Source organism: Coloeus monedula, assembly GCF_965178545.1.
Source record: "Coloeus monedula genome assembly, contig: HAP1_SCAFFOLD_177, whole genome shotgun sequence".
Taxonomy (NCBI): Eukaryota; Metazoa; Chordata; class Aves; order Passeriformes; family Corvidae; genus Coloeus; species Coloeus monedula.
This window is the reverse complement of record NW_028120740.1, coordinates 253,188-277,997: the sequence shown is the minus strand read 5'-3', so window position 1 is coordinate 277,997 and position 24,810 is coordinate 253,188. Positions and strand designations below refer to the sequence as shown.

The 24,810-nt window shown below is 53.3% G+C and overlaps 1 pseudogene across 1 annotated transcript in view; it reads left to right on the top strand.

Annotated features, from left to right (window-relative positions):
- Nucleotides 1-1,813: 1,813 nt before the first annotated feature.
- The window catches only part of LOC309585731 (epidermal growth factor receptor kinase substrate 8-like protein 2), a 232,403-nt pseudogene continuing 209,406 nt past the window's right edge, over nt 1,814-24,810 (top strand). Inside the window, exon 1 of the transcript in view lies at nt 1,814-1,885. The product of the transcript in view is annotated as an epidermal growth factor receptor kinase substrate 8-like protein 2 (transcript). The remainder of the gene's footprint in view (nt 1,886-24,810) is intronic.

Below are 24,810 nucleotides of genomic sequence, written 5' to 3'. Positions count from 1 at the left end.
CTTTTTCCGGTCTGTCACCTCCTGTCTGGCTCTAGAGAGTTTTGTGCGCTCCCGTTCAGGAGGCAGCGTGTTTTCAGCTGGAAATTTGGGGTGGTTTTGTTTCCTCAGGGTCTGGGGTCTTTCCTGAGAGAATCAGCCCTCCCATAAATCCCCCGGGTCGTTCTACACAGCTGCTTTGGCCGTGGGTCAGAGAGAGAGAAGGGAAATGACTTTTTAGGGTGTTGAAATTTCTCCAGGCAAGAGTGGGAGGTCGTCTTGCCCCTCCCCAGAGCCCTGCAGGCGCATGGGAGTAGCTCAGTGCCGGCGCAGCTCTCTGAGCAATAACAACGCTTGGGAGGTTCGGGTGTTGATAACAGCTCTCCTGTCTCCTGGGGCCCAAGGTTCGGTCTCACGGTCCCGGACCGGTGAGGGAGAGAAGGAACTTGTGCTATTCCTGGAAAAGCTTCTGTTATTCCTTGTGCAGCCTTTTAATTCTGTGTTCTGATGGACTGTCCGCTGTCTTTCTAACAGGACTTGTCAGAGATTCAGATTTAGGAATTGAATTTGGGTCCGTTCACTTCAGGATCTTGCCAAGCCTGAAGGCCTGGGGCGATGACTGCTCTCAACGAGGGCTCTTTATGAATCCTCTGTCAGATTTCCCTCAGTGCTGGGCAGAAAAGGCGAGGGTTTGGATCAGGAATTCTGCAAGCAGGGCCTGTGTGACCGTTGGCTTCTTGTGTGTGTGTGTGTGCATCAGTGAGCCAAAATCAAGAGCGAAGGTTGGTTTGGTTTTACGAACTTAGAGTAACTTTAAAAAAAAGTAATCAACTTTTTCTTCTTTTTTAATTTAGGTGCTGGAATTGCCTCTCTGGATGTGTGCTGAGCTCTCGCTGCTGTGGACTGTGCAGCCTTAATTGCTGCAGGTTCCTGTTCTTCTCACCAGCTCAAAGTACACGTGGGGTTTTTTCCCCTTCTATATAGAGCTGTTGAGTTTGGTGATTTTCCTGAATTGAGGATATTGAAGGTCGAGAAGGAAGATTTGTCTCTTCTTGTGCTTTTCTGTTGTTATTTTTAGCACCTGCTCACCATCTGGACATGGTTGGAATACTGGAAACATAAAAGTTTTTAGATTCAGTGCTTTATGCAAACCCAGGTTTTTTATCTTTTTTTTTTTTGAAAGGTCTCCATTTGTCTGGGCACTGTTCCTGGTAGTTTGATGTAGAAAAGGTCACGTGAACAGCAGGGAGCAGTGAGCACTTGGAAGGGGGGGTGCAGGTATTTCATCCAGGGTGGGGCAGTGAATGTGGCCTAGGAACAGCTCTCTGGTCAAGTGAGCAGCAGAGGAACTGAAGGATGCTCTTCCCCAGCAGAGCTGCTGCTTTGTGCTCTGGGGCAGCGCTGCCGCTGCTGGGCTTCCTCGGGGAAAACAGCTCCTTTAGGATTTGCTTTGCTGCAAAGGTTTCCCTGAGCTGGGTGTCTGCAAGAGGCATCGGGATACCAGTGTCAGGAGTTTTCCATGGCTGTTGTACACAGCACGTTCCGGGCAATTTGCGAGCGTGAGGCAGAGCAAAATGGGTGCAATTGGACTCTGCAAATGCAGTTCAGGCAGACGTTGATCTTTTAACTTTTCCATGGCAGGTGTGAATTCTTGGGCATTTGTGAGTCTGCCTTGACGTGCAGGGATTGAAGGTTTTAGGTCTGGAATTGTTTGCTCAGCTTGCTCCAAGGCATGGTGTACTTTTGGAAGTGCCACACGCCTCCCAGGACCAAGGAGCTGCTGGCTGGGTGCCTGGGAACTGGGAGCCACTGGGAGGGCTGGGGGTGACACCTGGAGATGGGCTGGGGAAGCCTCAACTGGGATATTTTCCCCCCTGACGTTGGGTACCGAGGCACTAGGAAAATCCAGGTGTTGGGGAAGATCAAACAGGAAAGCCTTATAAATATGATTGCCTGACAAAAGATTTTGGGAATATGAAAACTATAAGCAACATCGAAATGAAAGCCACCTTTTGAAATACCAAGTCTTAGTTACTGAACAACTGGAAAACAATGGTATGGCTGACTGAAGGTAATCCCCTCTTGATTGAACAATACCCTCTGCTTGCAGGCAGGTCCAAGGGTCAGAGCAGACTCTACTAGCTCAGCAGAAGGGGTCCAAAGAGTAGTTTTTAGAAGTTAAGATGTAACACTCTATGGTAATATAAGAACTCTTATAGGCTGTATGTAAATGCTATAGGATTTGTATCTTGTATTAGATTGGTTAGTGACAATTAGAATATTCAGTACAGAAGATGATTTATTGTATTGTAACCAGGACTTCAGACACTCTTACTATACTCTACACACATTCTCTCTCACTACTTCTTCACCTTCATTCCTCTCTCTCCCTCTCTTTACTTACCCGCTTACTCTCTTGCTCTCTTGGGCCTGCTCAGAGCTGCCAGCTGCAGCTCTAAGCAGTGCCCCTGTACCCACGCCCTTTGCAATAAACCGCGTGTTCCAAGATCTGACTGCAGAGATTTCTCGTCACCGTCCCGACCGTCCGAACCCGCACCGAGCACCCCCGAGGCAAAGCTCCCACATCCAGGACTCCAGGATGTTTGAGTGTATCTCAAGGTACACCTGGACCTTTGCCCTGTGGCGCTCTTGAGTTTCTGTTGACTTGCCTGAATTGAGGCTACTGAGGGCGGTGGAAGATAATTTGTCTTGTTTTGTGCTTCTCTGTTGTGAGTTTTGCCTTTCAGGCTTTTCAGCTACTTTTTAAACTCAGAGTAAAAACAACCTGCTGCGCTGGCTGGGGATGTTTTCCCTCCCGGCTGGGTTTTTTTATCTGGGACCCGGCCGGTCTGTGAGGTGCCGTTCATCGCCAGGGTTTGGGTGCCGACCGTGCCGGAGATTTGTCAGGCGGGATGATTTTGGGGCTCCCGGGAACCGCGTTCCCATGGGGTGCTCTCGAGACGAGAGCGAGGGTGGGTTTGTGTGTCAGCTGAAGGAGGTGTGTGGTGGATGAATGTTTTGTTCTCCCTGTGCTGCTGTTGTTTTGGGTTTCCTGGAACAATAAAATGCAATGAATTTTCCAGAAATAGAACAATTGTTACATTGTACTGATAGGGGGTTGGCTTGTGTTGCTCTGTGTTGGTGTTTGCTGCTGCACTTGCACATATTGCTCTGTATGTCAATTGGACTTTGACCAGTGTGCATATGGATTGTATTTGTGCTTGTGTACATTGTTGTTTCCACTTGCTTTGCCAAAGTGTAAATAAAAAACCCTCGTTCAATCAAGTTGAATAAACCCTAATAAAGATACCCCCCTCCTCCATTTTGGTTGCTTTCTTCCTTTGGTGTGGTTTAGTAATTTTTTTGCCTTATTTCTTGCTTTGCTACTCTGCTTTGCTTTACTTTTCAGTCTATTCCTCACTTGACTTTTTCTAACTCTTTATCTTTTTCTTGCTGTTTAACTGTTTCTGGATGTCTCTGTCACTCTATTTCTCAGTTTCTCTTTTTCTCTTCAACACTAATTCTCTTTTACACTCGATTTCTTTTTCTCTCAAACCCTATTCTTCTGTTTCTCTATTCCTTTTTCTCTCTATTTTTCTTTCTCTTTCTTTCTGACTCTTTCTTTCTCTCTGACTTTATTTCTCTCTTTTGGACTTTCTTTCTTTCTCTCGGACTTTCTTTCTTTCTCTCTGACTTTGACTTTCTTTCTCTCTCTCTCTCTGACTTTGATTTTCGAACTACCTTTCTCACCTTCCCTCCTTTGTTCATTTTTACCTTTCTACCTTTGTTTGTTTCTGTAGCAGCTTGGAATAAAACAAGAGACCACTCTTTCTTCAGGCACGATCTGCCCCAGGCTTTGTGTTTCTATTTTGGGAAAGTTTTAAGAGTTTTGGGAATGGGCACAGGGAAAGACAAAACAGATCCATGCCCACAGACTGGTCAGGGCAGACTCTCTGCCCCTTCTGGGCCACTGACTCAAACATGAAACCCCCCAGCTTTCTGGGAGGTGAAGGAAGAACAGTCACACCTGGTGCTTCTACCTGTAGCCATTTGCCTGCTCTGCATCTTTCCCAGGAGAGCAGAAGGCCCTTAGCAAAGTGAAGATCAATGGAACAAGTTGCTCTTCCACACAGGGCTCTCATTAAGGCTGGAATGGCTGCTGCCAGCCTCTGCACTTTCTGCCTCCCCAACTTCCTACCTTTGTTCATTTCTACCTTTCTCTTTTTCTACCTTTGTTGCTTTCTACCTTTCTCAATTTCTAACTTGATACGTTTGTTTGTTTCTACCATTCAAACTTTCTATCTTTCCATCTTTCTTCATTTCCAACTTTCTGCATTTCTACCTTTGTGCATTTGTTCATTTTTACCCTTCTGACCTTCTGCCTTTCTACCTTTTTTGTTTCTACTTTTATGACTTTGTACCACCTAAGTTTTCTCTCTTTTTACCTTTGTTCATTTTTACTTTTGTTAGTTTCTAACTTTCTACATCTCTGACTTTCTCTCTTTGTTTGTTTCTAACTTTCTAGATTTGTCCCTTTCTGCCTTTGTTTGTTTGGAACTTTGAAACTTTATACCTTTGTTTTTCTCCCCATTTTTACCTTTCTAACTTTGTTTTGAACACTCTACATTTCTAACTTTGTGCCTTTCTAAATTTGTGTTTTACTTTCTGACTTTTACCTTTCTAACTTTGTTTCTAACCTTCTTGTTAGAGTGAAGGCTCCTCTGGCCTCAGGCCCAGAGGGAAGACAAAGCACTAGGTTTGAATTAAAACCTTTGGACAAGCTGACATCCATGGAGCCACACCGAAGTGAAATAGAAATACAGATTTTTAACTTTTAGTAGAAATAGATGCTAAGTGCCTTAAACCTGAAAAAGCTGTAGCAGAGATCTTAAACACAGCTCTTGCTGCAGCAGTGTTACCTTTTCACAGAATTCTTTACTTTAGACAAAATCTAGATAGAATTACACTGTTCACATGTTTTAGATGGAGTGTTCACATAAACCATAAGAGCTGATAGAAACTGTATGTGCAAATCTGTGTAATACAGATGTAACACTTGTGTGAGGCTTACGAGTGTTAGAGCAGGATGGGTTAAGAAAAAGAAAACTAGAATCGTGTGTTAATCTTATTGGTCAATTAACAAATAGAATCCACACTTCTGTAAGAAAAAAATAGAGTGTATGGAGCATATAGAAGAAGCTGGTTTTGCCTGTTGCTGCTGCTTGGCTTTATCATGTAACCCCATTCGAACTCTGCCTTCAAGACAGCTGTGAGACTGTGAAATAAAGAACTCAGCAGAACAGCAGCCTCCTCTGCTCTTTCACCCTGGTCCGAGAAGGAAGGGTACCCTGTCAAAGGCTCAACACCTTCTGCCTTTGTGACTTTGTTTCTAAATTTCTACCTTTCTAATTTTCTTTGTTTCTACTTTTTTTTTGTTTCTTTGTTTTTAACTTTCAACCTTTCTCCCTTTAGAAATTTGTTTGTTTCTTGTATTTTACCTCTTTGTTTGTTTCTAAATTTCTGCTGTTGTAACTTTCTTTCTAACTTTCTACTTTTAAAATTTCATTTGTTTTTAACTTTTTATCATTCCTCCCAGCGAGGGCTGTGTGCAGAATACTAAAACCTGTTAAGTTCTTCACTTTTACGTCTATAGGCAAATGCTACTGATTTAGATGTAAATTCATTTTGAAATAAGCCAGCCCTCTCTGTCTACTCTGTCGCATACAGGAATATAAGAAGCTGGGAATAGAGATCAGCAAGTTTTGAGAATAAGGAGCCGGCGTTTTTCTGTAGGAAGGAAAGCAGCAAGCGCCTGGCCGCAGGAGCCGAGACGCTCGGGCTGCAGGAGCTGCAGAGCGCCCGGAGCCGGCTTTTCCCTGTGCTCTGTGCCTGCCCCCGGGCTGAGCTGGGCGGCGCTGCTGCCGCCTGGTGGCGAGAGCGCGGCACTGCCGCCCCCGACACGGCGCCCCGGCGCTGCTGCCGCCCGGTGCCGGCTGAGCCGAGAGGGCGGCGGCCTCGGTGGCTGCCGAGCGTGGCAAGGAGCGGGAGCGAGCGGGGCCGGGTGTGTCAGCGGAGGGGAGGGGCGAAGGGCGGTTCGGAGCGCCAAGGGACACGGCCGTGCACGAGCGGGGCCACAGCTATGGAAAGGACCGGGCGCCGTGCGGGGCGGTGACCGCGGGGAATGACAGCGCGGGGGGCGGCCCGGCGGGGCCGGTTTTGCCGGGCAGCAGAGGCGCGGTCGCAGCGCGACCCGGGCGGGAGGCACCGGGCGGGCACGGTCGGAATAGAGCCGCCCGCGTGTCGCTCTCAAGGAGGCGGCTCGGAAAGGAAGGCGCAGTTCCCCGCTCTCGGGACGGCGTTAAGTGACGTTTTTATTAGAATATTATAGTATTTATTTTATTTTATTATTTTATTATCTGCCAGGACCTTGCAGAGGGTGGTTTACACTTCCGCCACACTCAAGATGGCGGACGCAGTAGGCCCCCTGCGAGAGGTGTCCCTGCCGATGCCTGCCGCCGGTCGCGGAGCCGTCGCCCGCCTCCGGCGCGGCTGACCCCGCCAGCCGTGTCCTCGCACCGGGAAGCACGGCGGAAAATCGCGCGGAAAGCGCGGGGCCGGCGTCGGAGTCCGGGCCGGATTCAGGCAGCTGACTAGACAGAAGCCCTTGTGAGGGGCGGCGGGGGCCCTAAGTGTACCACACTAAAGATGGCGGCTCGACCGGAAGTGGCTTCTGCCAGCACCCAAGATGGCGGCGAAGGGCGGAAGTGTCGTCACTGCCACACTAAAGATGGCGGTCGTGTGCACTGTTTTCTGACCTTCTCAATATGGCGGCAGGGAAGGCCCCCCCCCCCCCCCCCCCCCCCAAGCTGCGTCTATTCGGCTGCCTGAACGCGACGCCGACGCCGACGCCAGCCCAGCGCTTGCGCGCAATTTTCTGAGGCGTTTCCCGCTACGCGGACACCGACTGTGGGGTCAGCGGCGCCTGGGGCAGGCGGGAGCATTCAGGCAGTCGAATAGACGGACCGGGGCGGAGGGGGGGGGGGGGGGGGTCCTTCGCGGCCGCCATCTTGAGAAGGTCGAATAGCCACATCGGTGCGGTACCGGCGACTTCCGCCCTTCTTCGCCAGGAGCGGCGATGGCGGGGAGCCCGGGGAGCAGCGCTGCCGGGCCGGGGGCACCGGGGCGGGTGCTCCGGGCTCGGAGGTGAGCGGGGAACGGGGACAGCCCCGAGCGGACGGTGGGGGCCGCGGGGGATCGGTATTCCGGCCAAGGGATGAGTGTTCCGGCACAGGGGTGGCTGTCCCGGCACAGGGATGCGTTCATGGACTGTCTAATAATATTATTTAACGATCGTGCAAGGAGATCTGTATAAAAAAATCCTCCGTGGTCATCCTTCTCCCAGCCCCGCTGTGTTTTCAGGATCTTGGGGGAAGAGTTTGGGTCTGAACAAGGCTCTCGGGCACAGGGTGGGATTCTTGGGGTGCAGGGCCAGGATTTGGACTCGATGCTCCCTGTGGGTCCCTTGCAGCCCAGGAAATGCTGCGATCCTGTGCCTCTGAGGGTGAAATAAAGGGCAGCGGTGGGGTTTGTGCCCGCTGTGTTCACGGCCCCGCCGGCTCAGGGCGGGTTAAAGGCGCAGCTGCCCCGAGACAGCGGGACCGGCCGGGGCTGCTCGCTCCCGGTGCTGCCGCCTCGTGGGGAGAGCCCGGCACTGCAGCCCGCGCAGGCGCTGGACCACGGGATGGGCGTGGAACAGCAGCGCAGGGGATGCTGAGGCAGCCCAGGGAATGCTGCGGTCCCAGGGAAGGCTGAGGCGTCCCCTGCCCGGGGCACTCGGCAGCAAACCCCTGATGTTGAGCAGAAAAAGGAAAGTTCTGGGTTAGTGGGAGGAGGTTTCTGGAATGGAGCTGGGACAGGTGCTGATCCACGCATGGAATCACGGGCTGGTTTGGCGTGGAAGGGACCACCAGGATCATTTACACTCTGTTTGTTGTCTGATTGCACAGCGAAGAACATCCAGAACTGCCGCCTCACCCTCACGGACAGCAGGAATGTCTTCCATAGCTCTTGTTTTGGAATGGGAATGGCTGTTGGGAGCTCTGGCAGGACCAGGTAAGAAGAGAAATGGGATCATTGTGGCTGCTGCTGGAGGTGGTTTTCTGCTTTCCGGCTGTTCTTCTCATTGATCCTTTCACAGCAGTGTTCTAGGGCACATTTGAGGGTAATTCCAGGAATCTGAAACCAGATAAAAACTGGTGGGGAAAAAATGTGAACGTGATCCATTTCTGGTAGTTCCAAGCTTCTCCCACAACACCGTTCCAGGGGAAAGCTGATAAAAGGGTAAAGATGCAGAGGAACAAGTGCTGTAAAGCCCCCTGGCGCTCTGAGAGAGCAAACCTTCCAGTAGTCCCAGCAGATCTCTTGGAGAAAGTGTGGGATCGCAAGGTTTTCCAGGAAAGCAAAACAAGGGTGGAGATGAGGGAATAGGCTTCCAGTTCTTCCTTGAGCTGAAAGCCTGGGGGAATTGAGAGGGGCCACAAGAACTGTTTGTGTAGGCAAATGGGAGTTTGGGGGCTGAATCTGAGTTTCCCTCTGGGGCATTTTTGAGGGAAAAGCTGAGGTGCTGTTTAAGGGAGAGAATGCAGATTTTTGGGGTGGAAAAGGTTGAATCAATATTGTAGAGGAAGTAAAACGCTGGGGGTAAAAGTGGATGCAATGTGGAGGGGACAGATTGAATATTTTGGAGGCAAAATGGGGAACTGAGTAGTGGAGAGATGGGGAACATTTTGGAGGCAACACTTGACAAACTCTCTGGGGTGGAGAACGACCACACTGAGGGAAAAATGAGGTGATGAGCAGTGGGCACGTAGGGAAGGTCGTGGGGGTAAATCTTGAGAAAAGCCCCGTGGTATTCAAGAAATCCTTGGAAGCAGGACTGAGGAATTCAGTGGTGGAAAAATAGGGGAATTTTGCGGGGGTAAAACTTTAAAAGATCTAAGAGTTGAGAGTGTGTGTTTTTAGGTAGAAAGGATGTCTTGTTGAAGTTGGGCGTCTGGATTGTGGCATTTATGGATCCAGAAAGTAGAAGATAAAGGAGACTCCCAAAGCCTCGGTAGCTGTGTTAAGAAATCCCTGCCAGGGAAGAAAGGTACCTAAACCTCCTAGAAGTAGGGACTAATTGGCATGGGAAGGGGAAAACCCACCCCCAGTGGGAGAGAGCACGCCGGGTAAGGGAAGAGAAGGATGCCCTTAAGAACAAGCAGGGAAGGTGAATTTCTCGGCTTGCTAAAATGTATCAAAAAGTTTGGAACCTGGGTCTGTGTGGAGGCCGGGATTTTCTCGGCCATATGCAGAGCCCAGCACTAGGAATAAAGGAATTCCAGGCTTTACAACGCCAAAAATGCAGTACCAGAGAGTTCTGTTATCCCGAGGACTTGGGGGATATTTGGCAAAAATTTCCGGGGGCCCAGGCTGGACCGAGCTTTTAACGCTCCCCGGATTCACGGGATCGAGGATTCCGGCGTGCCCTGCACGGGTTTTTTCAGGGAAGTCCCAAATCCTTCGTGTGAGCACGAAGCAGAATCCCCTGGGAGCTGTGAAGGCAACAGGATATTTCTTGGGAATTTTGAAGGGTTGGGTGAGTCCTCAGTGTTAGGTTGGAATGAACGCAAATTGTCCGGGAGTTGCTGGTTTGGGGATGGCCGGGTCTGGGTTTGGATTTGTGGGCACCGAGTGTTCCTTGTGTCAGCTTTAGGTCTTCTGGATTGGTGGGAGTAGTCAGAGAAAAGAGAAGGCAATTGAAATGCGGAGCTCCATTCCCGGAGAAATGGTCGGGATGGGAGAGGAAAGGCTGTGGAGCTGCTGGGAGCTCGTGGAGAACGAAAGGATCTGAGGCCTGGAGGCAAAAGCTGTGGAACAAAGCCTGAAAAGGGTGTGGGGTGGGGCGGGAGGGGGAGGAGGGCACCGTGGTGGGGGGAAAGAGGGAAAGGATCCCTGCTCCGGGAATCCAGCAGGGACCAGGAGAGGATCATTTTCCATCCACTGCTCTCAGTGGAATCCTAATAAGGACGGTGGAAGGGAAGTGATTCGTTTGTTCTTAGGTTTGGAATGAAAGGTGCTCTTGCAGAGGGGACTATTGACCTGTTAAAATTCTGTTGGATACAGGAAAAGAGGGAGGAAGCAAGCAGCTGGGGAATGAAGGGGTGGATTTTTTGGTGGATACAGGGAAAGACACGGGAAGGGGCTCTCAAGTAAAATACACCTCACGGGCAGCACCAGGAGAAGCCTCAAGTGCCCTTTTTTTCCAAGCTCTGACATTCCAGAGGAGTAAGCAGTGGTCAGCCCATCACTTTCTGTATTCCTTGGATGCCCAGTGCTTTGTTGGGAAGAGATAATATTTGGAAATGAACAAATCCGGGGATGTAATTTCCTGATAGTAAAGCCCCAGAGAGCCTGGTTTTGATATCCTTCCAGCACCCAAACGCAGCAGAGGGAATCCTGGCGGAGCTGGAAAACGCTGTCGCTCCGTCGGTGGAATTCCTGGGAACTGGAAAGCAGCAGAAGCAGCAAGAACAGAGTTGGAAGCAGGCTCCAGCCGGGTAAGGCAGACACCAAATCCTTTGGAACTGGGCAGGGGTGGGAAGAATGAATTCTTACATTTGTAGCCCAGGGATTCCTGAGCAGGATCCCGGCAGGGAAGACTGCAGGGATCAGGCTGGGGCCTGATCGCAGCTGGGGGCAGCGAGCCTTGGAATTGGCTGAAGGGAAGAAAGAGGGATCCTTTGAGCACAAGGATCAGGTGTCAAATGCGGAGATGGCATCAGACAATTCCTCGGGAGGGTTTAGTTCCTGGGCCAAATCGATCTGCTGCCTTGTGAAGGAGCTCAGAGAGCTGGGAAGAGCCCAAGCAACGCAGGGAATGCACCGGCAGATGAAAGTGCCGGGGAACGGTGGGGAAAAGCATCCGAACAGGGGGCCTCGTTTTGTACAGGGACGGTACAAAAAATTGTCCGAAAGAATAGGAATGGAATGGGATTTTACGTATTCCTCGGAGGCCACAATCCAGTGGGAAGGCTGAGAGAAAGAAACAAGGCCTAAAAAGGCAGATGAGCCAAATCTGCCCAAAGCCTCCAATGGCCACATTCCCTGGCACTGCTGAGGACTTCAGCCAAGCTCCAAGCAAAAGGTGAGCCCCTGATTTTGGTGCCAAGGGAAACTCCAAGTTAAGAATGATCCAAATATGAAGCGCTTCTCACAAAACTCAGCTTTGCAAACCTTTCTTTGGGCTAAAAAAGAAAAGATGGGAATGCCCTTGGCAGAAAAGCAGCTGTGAGGCACAGCAGGCTTCAAATGCCTGTCAGCAGGAGCTCCAGGAGAAACGGCTGCTGGCTCCGGGCATCCTGGGCTTTCCAGGCAGGTTTTGTAGCGGATTGCAAGGCAGTTTTCCTGCCTCTGGGGGGTGGCACCTGCATCCCGCTGGAAAGGGAAAATGTGGAGAGAGGGGCAAGCGGGAAGACGGTTGCTGATGTGTGTCCTTGGATCGCAGTTCCTCCCGGTGAGTCTGTGCTGCTGGAAGTTTGAAGGAGATCAGTCCTGGAGTACGTGTGGGTTCACCTGTGGGGTTTGGGAGCGACGCCGGCCATGAAATTCCAGGGATGTTCCCTTTGCTGGAGTGAGAAGCAGTGGAAGCACTTTGCTGTCTGCTTCTTCATCGCCTTCGCCTCGGTCCCCTGGGGCTCCAGGTAATCCCCTCTCACCTTTGCTTTTCCAAGGGTCTCTAAATGAGGGCTTGAGCTTTGGTGTAGCTCCCTTTACAGGGAAGATCTGTTCCAGGAAAGGTCTCCTGGTCTGGACCGATGGCGTTGCAGGAAGAGCAGGAAACCCCGCAGCTCCTGTGGCTCCCTCATCTGATTTGCCTGCAGGCAGCAGCAAGGATCATTCCCAAGTGTCATGCCCTGGCTCCGTGACTCGGTGAGGTTGTGTTCCCCCAAAGGCCAGGGGCCGCTTTGTTTTGCGGCTCACAAAAGTCCAGCTCGGTGGTGCTGGGTTTGGTTTTTGTGTGTAATGAAGGCACTAAAAAATTCCCCTCCTTCACTGGCACAGCCCTGGAGTGGGAGCAGATTCCCCTTATCCCGCAGTTATCCCGCTCCTGCCCTGGATCCCTGCGGTGCCGTGTGTTCTCCAAGCTCACAGCACTGCTGGCTCGAGACAAGAAAAACAATCCCTGTTCCTTCTCTTCTCCGTCCTTGATGTTCCCAGGCCCTGCATCTCCCTGGCTATTCCCTGTGGGAGTCTTCATCTCCATCCCACCTTATCCCGATCAGGTAAGGGTCTGAGACGTGTTTAGCAGCAAATGCATTCCTGTGAAGAAAGCCAAGAGCAAAGAGCATCCAGATGCAGAGAAGTCTTTAGAAAAGCGTTCCAGACGTGCAAATGAGGGATGTGTCTTCCTGCATCTCCTGTTGTTTTTCTCTGTCACGTTTTGGAAGGGTTTCTCTCAGTGATTTCCTGCAGTCCAGGTGCGTCCCTTCTTTTGTCCAAATCCAGTGCCAGAGGATCGAACAACTGACGAGTGGGGCCTGGGATGAAAACGGTTCTCCTAAAATGAGGGAAACAATGCTAGAAGAGAAATGAGCATCCTTTTAATGCCTGGAATAAAAATGCTGGAAAAGGGCACTTTTTATTTGATATGGTGTCATTCTCCTTTTTTTTTTTCCATAGCTAAAACTGCACGGTGAGCAATCAGAGCAGAAATAGGAAATGCAGGAGTCTTGGATTCCACAGTGGGATTAACTTCCCTTTTCTGCTCTCTTTCAGGACAGGAAAAACCACTGAACTCGCCCCATCTTTGGGACCAAGAGCTGTGGTGTTGGAGTAGGCAAAGCCAGCTAGGGCCCCCCTTGTCCTGCCCATGGTGTGGGTCAGGGACAGGCTCCTCTTCTCCTCTGCGCTGGGATGAACTGCCTAGGGAATGCTATTTTTGACAGCCCGGTCCTAGCCCCGGCTACTGGAAATGGGCGGAGGTGAAGAGGCAAGTGCCAGAGTTGCTTGGGGATGATGGAATTGTGGTGTTTGGCTGTGCCCAGAGGGGCAGGTTGGGCATTTCTGTGTGTCTGAGGACCGGTTTGGGTGCTGGGGAGCCCGGGGAGCCGAGCTCTCAGTGCATTCCCAGCTCACCCGGGGGTGGGAGCTGGTGCAGGGCTGGGTGACAGCCTCTGGTCGGGCTCGGGGCAGGCCCTGGCCCCGGCACAGACACACTGGGGTGGTTTGGGGACGCTTGGGGAGCAATGGGAAGAAAATGAGGGATGGTGCTGGGCGGAGCGATCGGCCTGTGCTCGTGTCAGCGCAGCCGTGCAGGGCACTGGGATCTGGGTAAAACACCGGCTCTCCTGGTGTTCAGGGATGCAAGGTCTGAGGGACCGGATTTACTTGGGGTTTTCCAGGACAGCAGGAAGAAGAGGAAATGTGGTGCCAGAGGTGCGTCCCATCAGGTTGCATTTCCCTCTTTCCCATTTCCATTTCCTCCTCAGTGCAGGTGTCCCCTGCAGCCCATGAGCACGGGGCCGGTGACAACTCCCTGTCTGTAGAGGGATTCCTTATGGAACAAGGGCAGATGACACTTGTGTGAGGCTTACGACTGTTAGAATTAGACCGGGATGGGTTTAAGGAAAACTAGAATCGTGTGTTAATCTTACTGGTCAATGAACAAATGGAATCCACACTTCTATAAGAAAAATTATAGTGTATGGAGCATATAGAAGAAGCTGGTTTTGCCTGCTGCTGCTGCTTGGCTGTATCATGTAACCCCATTCGAACTCTGCCTTCAAGACAGCTGTGAGACCGTGAAATAAAGAACTTAGCAGAACAGCAGCCTCCTCTGCTCTTTCACCCTGGTCCGAGAAGGAGGGGTACCCTGTCAAAGGCTCAACACTTGCCTTTCTGACTTTGTTTCTAAATTTCTACCTTTCTAATTTTGTTTGTTTCTAATTTTTTTGTTTGTTTGTTTCTAACTTTGTTTGTTTTCAACTTTCTCCCTTTGGAAATTTGTTTGTTTCTTGTATTTTACCTCTTTGTTTGTTTCTAAATTTCTGCCGTTGTAACTTTGTTTCTAACTTTCTACTTTTAAAATTTCATTTGTTTTTAACTTTTTACCATTCCTCCCAGCGAGGGCTGTGTGCAGAATACTAAAACCTGTTAAGTTCTTCACTTTTACGTCTATAGGCAAATGCTACTGATTTAGATGTAAATTCATTTGGAAATAAGCCAGCCCTCTCTGTCTACTCTGTCGCATACAGCAATATAAGAAGCTGGGAATAGAGATCCGCAGGTTTTGAGAATAAGGAGCCGGCGTTTTTCTGTAGGAAGGAAAGCAGCAAGCGCCTGGCCGCAGGAGCCGAGACGCTCGGGCTGCAGGAGCTGCAGAGCGCCCGGAGCCGGCTTTTCCCTGTGCTCTGTGCCTGCCCCCGGGCTGAGCTGGGCGGCGCTGCTGCCGCCTGGTGGCGAGAGCGCGGCACTGCCGCCCCCGACACGGCTCCCCGGCGCTGCTGCCGCCCGGTGGCGGCTGAGCCGAGAGGGCGGCGGCCTCGGTGGCTGCCGAGCGTGGCAAGGAGCGGGAGCGAGCGGGGCCGGGTCTGTCAGCGGAGGGGAGGGGCGAAGGGCGGTTGGCAGCGCCAAGGGACACGGCCGTGCATGAGCGGGGCCACAGCTATGGAAAGGACCGGGCGCCGTGCGGGGCGGTGACCGCGGGGAATGACAGCGCGGGGGGCGGCCCGGCGGGGCCGGTTTTGCCGGGCAGCAGAGGCGTGGTCGCAGCGCGACCCGGGCGGGAGGCACCGGGCGGGCACGGTCGGAATCGAGCCGCCCGCGTGTCGCTCTCAAGGAGGCGGCTCGGAAAGGAAGGCGCAGTTCCGCGCTCTCGGGACGGCGTTAAGTGACGTTTTTATTAGAATATGACAGTATTTATTTTATTTTATTATTTTATTATCTGCCAGGACCTTGCAGAGGGTGGTTTACACTTCCGCCACACTCAAGATGGCGGACGCAGTAGGCCCCCTGCGAGAGGTGTCCCTGCCGATGCCTGCCGCCGGTCGCGGAGCCGTCGGCCGCCTCCGGCGCGGCTGACCCCGCCAGCCGTGTCCTCGCACCGGGAAGCACGGCGGAAAATCGCGCGGAAAGCGCGGGGCCGGCGTCGGAGTCCGGGCCGGATTCAGGCAGCCGACTAGACAGAAGCCCTTGTGAGGGGCGGCGGGGGCCCTAAGTGTACCACACTAAAGATGGCGGCTCGACCGGAAGTGGCTTCTGCCAGCACCTAAGATGGCGGCGAAGGGCGGAAGTGTCGTCACTGCCGCACTAAAGATGGCGGTCGTGTGCGCTGTTTTCTGACCTTCTCAATATGGCGGCAGGGAAGGCCCCCCCCCCCCCCCCCCCCCCCCAAGCTGCGTCTATTCGGCTGCCTGAACGCGACGCCGACGCCGACGCCAGCCCAGCGCTTGCGCGCAATTTTCTGAGGCGTTTCCTGCTACGCGGACACCGACTGTGGGGTCAGCGGCGCCTGGGGCAGGCGGGAGCATTCAGGCAGTCGAATAGACGGACCGGGGGGGGGGGGGGGGTCCTTCCGGCCGCCATCTTGAGAAGGTCGAATAGCCACATCGGTGCGGTACCGGTGACTTCCGCCCTTCTTCGCCAGGAGCGGCGATGGCGGGGAGCCCGGGGAGCAGCGCTGCCGGGCCGGGGGCACCGGGGCGGGTGCTCCGGGCTCGGAGGTGAGCGGGGAACGGGGACAGCCCCGAGCGGACGGTGGGGGCCGCGGGGGATCGGTATTCCGGCCCAGGGATGAGTGTTCCGGCACAGGGGTGGCTGTCCCGGCACAGGGATGCGTTCCTGGACTGTCTAATAATATTATTTAACGATCGTGCAAGGAGATCTGTATAAAAAAATCCTCCGTGGTCATCCTTCTCCCAGCCCCGCTGTGTTTTCAGGATCTTGGGGGAAGAGTTTGGGTCTGAACAAGGCTCTCGGGCACAGGGTGGGATTCTTGGGGTGCAGGGCCAGGATTTGGACTCGATGCTCCCTGTGGGTCCCTTGCAGCCCAGGAAATGCTGCGATCCTGTGCCTCTGAGGGTGAAATAAAGGGCAGCGGTGGGGTTTGTGCCCGCTGTGTTCACGGCCCCGCCGGCTCAGGGCGGGTTAAAGGCGCAGCTGCCCCGAGACAGCGGGACCGGCCGGGGCTGCTCGCTCCCGGTGCTGCCGCCTCGTGGGGAGAGCCCGGCACTGCAGCCCGCGCAGGCGCTGGACCACGGGATGGGCGTGGAACAGCAGCGCAGGGGATGCTGAGGCAGCCCAGGGAATGCTGCGGTCCCAGGGAAGGCTGAGGCGTCCCCTGCCCGGGGCACTCGGCAGCAAACCCCTGATGTTGAGCAGAAAAAGGAAAGTTCTGGGTTAGTGGGAGGAGGTTTCTGGAATGGAGCTGGGACAGGTGCTGATCCACTCATGGAATCACGGGGTGGTTTGGCTTGGAAGGGACCACCAGGATCATTTACACTCTGTTTGTTGTCTGATTGCACAGCGAAGAACATCCAGAACTGCCGCCTCACCCTCACGGACAGCAGGAATGTCTTCCATAGCTCTTGTTTTGGAATGGGAATGGCTGTTGGGAGCTCTGGCAGGACCAGGTAAGAAGAGAAATGGGATCATTGTGGCTGCTGCTGGAGGTGGTTTTCTGCTTTCCGGCTGTTCTTCTCATTGATCCTTTCACAGCAGTGTTCTAGGGCACATTTGAGGGTAATTCCAGGAATCTGAAACCAGATAAAAACTGGTGGGGAAAAAATGTGAACGTGATCCATTTCTGGTAGTTCCAAGCTTCTCCCACAACACCGTTCCAGGGGAAAGCTGATAAAAGGGTAAAGATGCAGAGGAACAAGTGCTGTAAAGCCCCCTGGCGCTCTGAGAGAGCAAACCTTCCAGTAGTCCCAGCAGATCTCTTGGAGAAAGTGTGGGATCGCAAGGTTTTCCAGGAAAGCAAAACAAGGGTGGAGATGAGGGAATAGGCTTCCAGTTCTTCCTTGAGCTGAAAGCCTGGGGGAATTGAGAGGGGCCACAAGAACTGTTTGTGTAGGCAAATGGGAGTTTGGGGGCTGAATCTGAGTTTCCCTCTGGGGCATTTTTGAGGGAAAAGCTGAGGTGCTGTTTAAGGGAGAGAATGCAGATTTTTGGGGTGGAAAAGGTTGAATCAATATTGTAGAGGAAGTAAAACGCTGGGGGTAAAAGTGGATGCAATGTGGAGGGGACAGATTGAATATTTTGGAGGCAAAATGGGGAACTGAGTAGTGGAGAGATGGGGAACATTTTGGAGGCAACACTTGACAAACTCTCTGGGGTGGAGAACGACCACACTGAGGGAAAAATGAGGTGATGAGCAGTGGGCACGTAGGGAAGGTCGTGGGGGTAAATCTTGAGAAAAGCCCCGTGGTATTCAAGAAATCCTTGGAAGCAGGACTGAGGAATTCAGTGGTGGAAAAATAGGGGAATTTTGCGGGGGTAAAACTTTAAAAGATCTAAGAGTTGAGAGTGTGTGTTTTTAGGTAGAAAGGATGTCTTGTTGAAGTTGGGCGTCTGGATTGTGGCATTTATGGATCCAGAAAGTAGAAGATAAAGGAGACTCCCAAAGCCTCGGTAGCTGTGTTAAGAAATCCCTGCCAGGGAAGAAAGGTACCTAAACCTCCTAGAAGTAGGGACTAATTGGCATGGGAAGGGGAAAACCCACCCCCAGTGGGAGAGAGCACGCCGGGTAAGGGAAGAGAAGGATGCCCTTAAGAACAAGCAGGGAAGGTGAATTTCTCGGCTTGCTAAAATGTATCAAAAAGTTTGGAACCTGGGTCTGTGTGGAGGCCGGGATTTTCTCGGCCATATGCAGAGCCCAGCACTAGGAATAAAGGAATTCCAGGCTTTACAACGCCAAAAATGCAGTACCAGAGAGTTCTGTTATCCCGAGGACTTGGGGGATATTTGGCAAAAATTTCCGGGGGCCCAGGCTGGACCGAGCTTTTAACGCTCCCCGGATTCACGGGATCGAGGATTCCGGCGTGCCCTGCACGGGTTTTTTCAGGGAAGTCCCAAATCCTTCGTGTGAGCACGAAGCAGAATCCCCTGGGAGCTGTGAAGGCAACAGGATATTTCTTGGGAATTTTGAAGGGTTGGGTGAGTCCTCAGTGTTAGGTTGGAATGAACGCAAATTGTCCGGGAGTTGCTGGTTTGGGGATGGCCGGGTCTGGGTTTGGATTTGTGGGCACCGAGTGTTCCTTGTGTCAGCTTTAGGTCTTCTGGATTGGTGGGAGTAGTCAGAGAAAAGAGAAGGCAATTGAAATGCGGAGCTCCATTCCCGGAGAAATGGTCGGGATGGGAGAGGAAAGGCTGTGGAGCTGCTGGGAGCTCGTGGAGAACGAAAGGATCTGAGGCCTGGAGGCAAAAGCTGTGGAACAAAGCCTGAAAAGGGTGTGGGGTGGGGCGGGAGGGGGAGGAGGGCACCGTGGTGGGGGGAAAGAGGGAAAGGATCCCTGCTCCGGGAATCCAGCAGGGACCAGGAGAGGATCATTTTCCATCCACTGCTCTCAGTGGAATCCTAATAAGGACGGTGGAAGGGAAGTGATTCGTTTGTTCTTAGGTTTGGAATGAAAGGTGCTCTTGCAGAGGGGACTATTGACCTGTTAAAATTCTGTTGGATACAGGAAAAGAGGGAGGAAGCAAGCAGCTGGGGAATGAAGGGGTGGATTTTTTGGTGGATACAGGGAAAGACACGGGAAGGGGCTCTCAAGTAAAATACACCTCACGGGCAGCACCAGGAGAAGCCTCAAGTGCCCTTTTTTTCCAAGCTCTGACATTCCAGAGGAGTAAGCAGTGGTCAGCCCATCACTTTCTGTATTCCTTGGATGCCCAGTGCTTTGTTGGGAAGAGATAATATTTGGAAATGAACAAATCCGGGGATGTAATTTCCTGATAGTAAAGCCCCAGAGAGCCTGGTTTTGATATCCTTCCAGCACCCAAACGCAGCAGAGGGAATCCTGGCGGAGCTGGAAAACGCTGTCGCTCCGTCGGTGGAATTCCTGGGAACTGGAAAGCAGCAGAAGCAGCAAGAACAGAGTTGGAAGCAGGCTCCAGCCGGGTAAGGCAGACACCAAATCCTTTGGAACTGGGCAGGGGTGGGAAGAATGAATTCTTACATTTGTAGCCCAGGGATTCCTGAGCAGGATCCCGGCAGGGAAGACTGCAGGGATCAGGCTGGGGCCTGATCGCAGCTGGGGGCAGCGAGCCTTGGAATTGGCTGAAGGGAAGAAAGAGGGATCCTTTGAGCACAAGGATCAGGTGTCAAATGCGGAGATGGCATCAGACAATTCCTCGGGAGGGTTTAGTTCCTGGGCCAAATCGATCTGCTGCCTTGTGAAGGAGCTCAGAGAGCTGGGAAGAGCCCAAGCAACGCAGGGAATGCACCGGCAGATGAAAGTGCCGGGGAACGGTGGGGAAAAGCATCCGAACAGGGGGCCTCGTTTTGTACAGGGACGGTACAAAAAATTGTCCGAAAGAATAGGAATGGAATGGGATTTTACGTATTCCTCGGAGGCCACAATCCAGTGGGAAGGCTGAGAGAAAGAAACAAGGCCTAAAAAGGCAGATGAGCCAAATCTGCCCAAAGCCTCCAATGGCCACATTCCCTGGCACTGCTGAGGACTTCAGCCAAGCTCCAAGCAAAAGGTGAGCCCCTGATTTTGGTGCCAAGGGAAACTCCAAGTTAAGAATGATCCAAATATGAAGCGCTTCTCACAAAACTCAGCTTTGCAAACCTTTCTTTGGGCTAAAAAAGAAAAGATGGGAATGCCCTTGGCAGAAAAGCAGCTGTGAGGCACAGCAGGCTTCAAATGCCTGTCAGCAGGAGCTCCAGGAGAAACGGCTGCTGGCTCCGGGCATCCTGGGCTTTCCAGGCAGGTTTTGTAGCGGATTGCAAGGCAGTTTTCCTGCCTCTGGGGGGTGGCACCTGCATCCCGCTGGAAAGGGAAAATGTGGAGAGAGGGGCAAGCGGGAAGACGGTTGCTGATGTGTGTCCTTGGATCGCAGTTCCTCCCGGTGAGTCTGTGCTGCTGGAAGTTTGAAGGAGATCAGTCCTGGAGTACGTGTGGGTTCACCTGTGGGGTTTGGGAGCGACGCCGGACATGAAATTCCAGGGATGTTCCCTTTGCTGGAGTGAGAAGCAGTGGAAGCACTTTGCTGTCTGCTTCTTCATCGCCTTCGCCTCGGTCCCCTGGGGCTCCAGGTAATCCCCTCTCACCTTTGCTTTTCCAAGGGTCTCTAAATGAGGGCTTGAGCTTTGGTGTAGCTCCCTTTACAGGGAAGATCTGTTCCAGGAAAGGTCTCCTGGTCTGGACCGATGGCGTTGCAGGAAGAGCAGGAAACCCCGCAGCTCCTGTGGCTCCCTCATCTGATTTGCCTGCAGGCAGCAGCAAGGATCATTCCCAAGTGTCATGCCCTGGCTCCGTGACTCGGTGAGGTTGTGTTCCCCCAAAGGCCAGGGGCCGCTTTGTTTTGCGGCTCACGAAAGTCCAGCTCGGTGGTGCTGGGTTTGGTTTTTGTGTGTAATGAAGGCACTAAAAAATTCCCCTCCTTCACTGGCACAGCCCTGGAGTGGGAGCAGATTCCCCTTATCCCGCAGTTATCCCGCTCCTGCCCTGGATCCCTGCGGTGCCGTGTGTTCTCCAAGCTCACAGCACTGCTGGCTCGAGACAAGAAAAACAATCCCTGTTCCTTCTCTTCTCCGTCCTTGATGTTCCCAGGCCCTGCATCTCCCTGGCTATTCCCTGTGGGAGTCTTCATCTCCATCCCACCTTATCCCGATCAGGTAAGGGTCTGAGACGTGTTTAGCAGCAAATGCATTCCTGTGAAGAAAGCCAAGAGCAAAGAGCATCCAGATGCAGAGAAGTCTTTAGAAAAGCGTTCCAGACGTGCAAATGAGGGATGTGTCTTCCTGCATCTCCTGTTGTTTTTCTCTGTCACGTTTTGGAAGGGTTTCTCTCAGTGATTTCCTGCAGTCCAGGTGCGTCCCTTCTTTTGTCCAAATCCAGTGCCAGAGGATCGAACAACTGACGAGTGGGGCCTGGGATGAAAACGGTTCTCCTAAAATGAGGGAAACAATGCTAGAAGAGAAATGAGCATCCTTTTAATGCCTGGAATAAAAATGCTGGAAAAGGGCACTTTTTATTTGATATGGTGTCATTCTCCTTTTTTTTTTTCCATAGCTAAAACTCCACGGTGAGCAATCAGAGCAGAAATAGGAAATGCAGGAGTCTTGGATTCCACAGTGGGATTAACTTCCCTTTTCTGCTCTCTTTCAGGACAGGAAAAACCACTGAACTCGCCCCATCTTTGGGACCAAGAGCTGTGGTGTTGGAGTAGGCAAAGCCAGCTAGGGCCCCCCTTGTCCTGCCCATGGTGTGGGTCAGGGACAGGCTCCTCTTCTCCTCTGCGCTGGGATGAACTGCCTAGGGAATGCTATTTTTGACAGCCCGGTCCTAGCCCCGGCTACTGGAAATGGGCGGAGGTGAAGAGGCAAGTGCCAGAGTTGCTTGGGGATGATGGAATTGTGGTGTTTGGCTGTGCCCAGAGGGGCAGGTTGGGCATTTCTGTGTGTCTGAGGACCGGTTTGGGTGCTGGGGAGCCCGGGGAGCCGAGCTCTCAGTGCATTCCCAGCTCACCCGGGGGTGGGAGCTGGTGCAGGGCTGGGTGACAGCCTCTGGTCGGGCTCGGGGCAGGCCCTGGCCCCGGCACAGACACACTGGGGTGGTTTGGGGACGCTTGGGGAGCAATGGGAAGAAAATGAGGGATGGTGCTGGGCGGAGCGATCGGCCTGTGCTCGTGTCAGCGCAGCCGTGCAGGGCACTGGGATCTGGGTAAAACACCGGCTCTCCTGGTGTTCAGGGATGCAAGGTCTGAGGGACCGGATTTACTTGGGGTTTTCCAGGACAGCAGGAAGAAGAGGAAATGTGGTGCCAGAGGTGCGTCCCATCAGGTTGCATTTCCCTCTTTCCCATTTCCATTTCCTCCTCAGTGCAGGTGTCCCCTGCAGCCCATGAGCACGGGGCCGGTGACAACTCCCTGTCTGTAGAGGGATTCCTTATGGAACAAGGGCAGATGACACTTGTGTGAGGCTTACGACTGTTAGAATTAGACCGGGATGGGTTTAAGGAAAACTAGAATCGTGTGTTAATCTTACTGGTCAATGAACAAATGGAATCCACACTTCTATAAGAAAAATTATAGTGTATGGAGCATATAGAAGAAGCTGGTTTTGCCTGCTGCTGCTGCTTGGCTGTATCATGTAACCCCATTCGAACTCTGCCTTCAAGACAGCTGTGAGACCGTGAAATAAAGAACTTAGCAGAACAGCAGCCTCCTCTGCTCTTTCACCCTGGTCCGAGAAGGAGGGGTACCCTGTCAAAGGCTCAACACTTGCCTTTCTGACTTTGTTTCTAAATTTCTACCTTTCTAATTTTGTTTGTTTCTAATTTTTTTGTTTGTTTGTTTCTAACTTTGTTTGTTTTCAACTTTCTCCCTTTGGAAATTTGTTTGTTTCTTGTATTTTACCTCTTTGTTTGTTTCTAAATTTCTGCCGTTGTAACTTTGTTTCTAACTTTCTACTTTTAAAATTTCATTTGTTTTTAACTTTTTACCATTCCTCCCAGCGAGGGCTGTGTGCAGAATACTAAAACCTGTTAAGTTCTTCACTTTTACGTCTATAGGCAAATGCTACTGATTTAGATGTAAATTCATTTGGAAATAAGCCAGCCCTCTCTGTCTACTCTGTCGCATACAGCAATATAAGAAGCTGGGAATAGAGATCCGCAGGTTTTGAGAATAAGGAGCCGGCGTTTTTCTGTAGGAAGGAAAGCAGCAAGCGCCTGGCCGCAGGAGCCGAGACGCTCGGGCTGCAGGAGCTGCAGAGCGCCCGGAGCCGGCTTTTCCCTGTGCTCTGTGCCTGCCCCCGGGCTGAGCTGGGCGGCGCTGCTGCCGCCTGGTGGCGAGAGCGCGGCACTGCCGCCCCCGACACGGCTCCCCGGCGCTGCTGCCGCCCGGTGGCGGCTGAGCCGAGAGGGCGGCGGCCTCGGTGGCTGCCGAGCGTGGCAAGGAGCGGGAGCGAGCGGGGCCGGGTCTGTCAGCGGAGGGGAGGGGCGAAGGGCGGTTGGCAGCGCCAAGGGACACGGCCGTGCATGAGCGGGGCCACAGCTATGGAAAGGACCGGGCGCCGTGCGGGGCGGTGACCGCGGGGAATGACAGCGCGGGGGGCGGCCCGGCGGGGCCGGTTTTGCCGGGCAGCAGAGGCGTGGTCGCAGCGCGACCCGGGCGGGAGGCACCGGGCGGGCACGGTCGGAATCGAGCCGCCCGCGTGTCGCTCTCAAGGAGGCGGCTCGGAAAGGAAGGCGCAGTTCCGCGCTCTCGGGACGGCGTTAAGTGACGTTTTTATTAGAATATGACAGTATTTATTTTATTTTATTATTTTATTATCTGCCAGGACCTTGCAGAGGGTGGTTTACACTTCCGCCACACTCAAGATGGCGGACGCAGTAGGCCCCCTGCGAGAGGTGTCCCTGCCGATGCCTGCCGCCGGTCGCGGAGCCGTCGGCCGCCTCCGGCGCGGCTGACCCCGCCAGCCGTGTCCTCGCACCGGGAAGCACGGCGGAAAATCGCGCGGAAAGCGCGGGGCCGGCGTCGGAGTCCGGGCCGGATTCAGGCAGCCGACTAGACAGAAGCCCTTGTGAGGGGCGGCGGGGGCCCTAAGTGTACCACACTAAAGATGGCGGCTCGACCGGAAGTGGCTTCTGCCAGCACCTAAGATGGCGGCGAAGGGCGGAAGTGTCGTCACTGCCGCACTAAAGATGGCGGTCGTGTGCGCTGTTTTCTGACCTTCTCAATATGGCGGCAGGGAAGGCCCCCCCCCCCCCCCCCCCCCAAGCTGCGTCTATTCGGCTGCCTGAACGCGACGCCGACGCCAGCCCAGCGCTTGCGCGCAATTTTCTGAGGCGTTTCCTGCTACGCGGACACCGACTGTGGGGTCAGCGGCGCCTGGGGCAGGCGGGAGCATTCAGGCAGTCGAATAGACGGACCGGGGGGGGGGGGGGGGGTCCTTCCGGCCGCCATCTTGAGAAGGTCGAATAGCCACATCGGTGCGGTACCGGTGACTTCCGCCCTTCTTCGCCAGGAGCGGCGATGGCGGGGAGCCCGGGGAGCAGCGCTGCCGGGCCGGGGGCACCGGGGCGGGTGCTCCGGGCTCGGAGGTGAGCGGGGAACGGGGACAGCCCCGAGCGGACGGTGGGGGCCGCGGGGGATCGGTATTCCGGCCCAGGGATGAGTGTTCCGGCACAGGGGTGGCTGTCCCGGCACAGGGATGCGTTCCTGGACTGTCTAATAATATTATTTAACGATCGTGCAAGGAGATCTGTATAAAAAAATCCTCCGTGGTCATCCTTCTCCCAGCCCCGCTGTGTTTTCAGGATCTTGGGGGAAGAGTTTGGGTCTGAACAAGGCTCTCGGGCACAGGGTGGGATTCTTGGGGTGCAGGGCCAGGATTTGGACTCGATGCTCCCTGTGGGTCCCTTGCAGCCCAGGAAATGCTGCGATCCTGTGCCTCTGAGGGTGAAATAAAGGGCAGCGGTGGGGTTTGTGCCCGCTGTGTTCACGGCCCCGCCGGCTCAGGGCGGGTTAAAGGCGCAGCTGCCCCGAGACAGCGGGACCGGCCGGGGCTGCTCGCTCCCGGTGCTGCCGCCTCGTGGGGAGAGCCCGGCACTGCAGCCCGCGCAG